The sequence below is a fragment of the Solanum tuberosum genome, unplaced genomic scaffold (genome assembly GCF_000226075.1).
Source record: "Solanum tuberosum cultivar DM 1-3 516 R44 unplaced genomic scaffold, SolTub_3.0 scf00043, whole genome shotgun sequence".
Lineage (NCBI taxonomy): Eukaryota > Viridiplantae > Streptophyta > Magnoliopsida > Solanales > Solanaceae > Solanum > Solanum tuberosum.
This window is the reverse complement of record NW_006238969.1, coordinates 2,210,920-2,213,998: the sequence shown is the minus strand read 5'-3', so window position 1 is coordinate 2,213,998 and position 3,079 is coordinate 2,210,920.

Genomic DNA, 3,079 nt, shown 5'->3' with positions numbered 1-3,079 from the left:
GTAACTATAGGTGGCAGCCCAGGGGCAAATGCCTAGCATGGGTCGATCCCAATTGGTATAGAAGGGTGGCAGCTCAGGGGCGAAAAGCCTAGCATGGGCTTATCCCAATTGGTATAGAAGGGTGGCAGCTCAGGGGCGAAAAGCCTAGCATGGGCTTATCCCAATTGGTATAGAAGGGTCGCAGCTCAGGGGCGAAAGCCTAACATGGGCCGATCCCAATTTGTGGAATTATGAGGACAACATCCCAGGGGTTAAAATGCCTAGCATGGTCATCCTCTTCTACCACTGATCAGCTGGTCATTTGTATCATATGTCTTTCCTCCATATTTATAGGATTTGTTCCTATATAGGACACTCATTCTTAGTTTGTGATATACATAGAATTTCTAGCATTACACATGTACTCAAAATTGATGTTGTTGAACCAGTTTCTTTTAGTTGGAATAAGGAAGTGGCACAATTCGAAATGTGAATGTATCAGTGCAATAGTGTTACTAGAGAGGTAGCTAATTGGCTGGCAAGGCCCAAATTCTCACCATATATCATCCCTAATATGTTAATAGTTGGCTTTTTATATGGTATGTGCCAACCACCACGAATAAGTACTAATAACATTTGTATTCTTTTCATGGGTATAAAACTTAGGGATAATTGTGCTAATTGCTGCAAATGATTTATGTATTGTAGTTCCTACTATAATCTATGTTTTGGCTATAGAGTATTAGTATGTGACTAAAGGGTAAGGTTAACAAAAGGAAAATTGATTAGTTAGACTTAAGTTGTGATTAGTTAGGTTGTACATAGTGGGATTGGAGTATATGAAACTACTAATTTTGATTAAAGGTCCTTGTTAGATAGGAAGCATGTGAGAATGAAGCTTGAATTACACGGACCGAATATGTACGTAGATCTTCTAGTTAGAAAGAGATGGGACATGTCAAATCCCCTAAACATAGGAGTAGGGGTGATATGAGGATGCTATAGAGGAGTGAGATAGGTGGCTATGAAACAGTGATTGCTAAGTGTAAGAGGCAAGAATAAGGTATCAACTCTTCAACCCTAACGAGTTATAAAGGTGCACCTGGGAACAACTTTGTGAACCTTTGTTAGACAGAAAAGTCATTTTAGTATTGATTCAAGTCTTGATATTTGGTCTTGATAACAATAAGAAAAAAGAGGGAAATAGAAAGGTTACCTAGATAGAAGATGCATGGACCTAGTTCATATACATAATTAGTACAAAAAAAAAGTAGAGAATTACACACATGTATAGACTTCCATCAAATTGAATAGAGCTACTACATGATTCATTTAATATATGCCTGCAGTAATTCATCAATCATAGTCCAGTTAGGGGAGAGGAAAAATTGATCATATGCTAGTTGTTCTTATTCGATACCTTGCTAGGGAAAAGAGTCGGATCACCCTCACATGTTATAAAAAAAATCTATTAATATGGCCAGACCTATCTAGTTAAGCCCAAAGCGGCTAACTCTCAAACGTTATGAATAATGATATAACTTTATAGGTACCTGACATTTACTTGTTCTTAGAGGTCATGTTTTATGTTGTGTTCAAGCTTCACTATTTATTTTCTATTTCGACCTTAAAAGAGCACCATACATTGAGTGTGATATAACACAAGCTAGTAATGAAGGTAAAGTTGACCTCAACCTCCTACTCCAAAAGATGAGCTATTGAGGATTTTCTTTTTCTATCTTAACTGTAGTATTTATATTGAACCTAGATGGAAGCCTAGTCCCAATATCAAAACACCTATAAGAATTATTAGGGGATTGAAGAGAGTAGATGGGGAAATCAATTGTATGTGCTTTGAGGTGAGTAAGGAGTATGAGCAGAACTATCCCACCCGTGACTTAATGCTTAAGACAATGTGTTTGCCGTTAATATGGTAGAGTGGTTCTATAGGATATCTTGTAGTTTCCAAAGATGGTCTGTTATATAATTATACATTTTGCATGTTCTATAACTTATCTATTTGTATGTCATTTGCCCTTTGTGGATTACTTTCTCACATGTTACCTAATGTCATAGAATGCTTGCATGTAAGTGTTATCCGCTTTAGAGCACCCTTGTTTATTGCTATATATTTTCGTAGGACCTTTTCCTTACATGTTATTTATTACACTGGTTACTTTCCACATGTCACTTGTCCATATTGTGTAGGTATTGCATGCTAATTGAGCATATGCTATGGGTAAAATTAGCGCTCATGGATTATACGACTCACATATCACTTGTTTACATGTCATATGCATCATAAACCATTTCTATATATATTACATGCCTCGTAGCCTATTTTCTTAAACAATACAAACATTATAGCTTTTCTAGCCATGTGTCATGTGCTGACTTGCTCATATTTTATATGTGTACTTATTGACATTTTAGTCCACCTATCCATGCGATATAATGCACTTGCTCAATGTGATTTGTGTTCCGTTTATAGTCTACTTACTTACGTATTATATATTTCATAGCTTTAGTGCTCATGCATCATGTGCTCATCTAGTCCACTTCCTATATTCCTTACAGTTCATTCGCCCACACGCTACCCTATGAACCATATGCGCGCGCATACACCACATATTTCTATAGCTTAATGTCAGTATATTATGTGCTCCCTTTTGTGCTAGTCTGCTTGTGTGTCATACCCAATGTGACTTATTTATCCGTATACTATGCCCCTCTGTGCTTATCGACTTGAGTTTTGAACATCTTGGGAAAATATTTCCTTGTATCATTAGGTAGTGAAGATTTTGACCAGAAAAGGTTGGGCATATATGTAAGTTTTATCACAACCATAGATAAATAACTTAGCATAATGCCTTATCCGAATGTGCGGCATAAAACTTTAGAGTTTATATTAACAGCTATGAGTTCTTATAAGACTCATATCTGAAAAGCGTCATAAGATAAAAGAGAAGGAAAAGTAGAGCCCCGATAGGCTAGGCCTATGATTTTATGTGTCCATTTCATATAAAAAAAATTGGGAGATACTATAGTTATTCTTGATTGTTAGGCCCGGAAGCTAAGCACAAAAGGTGTAACCTTCATT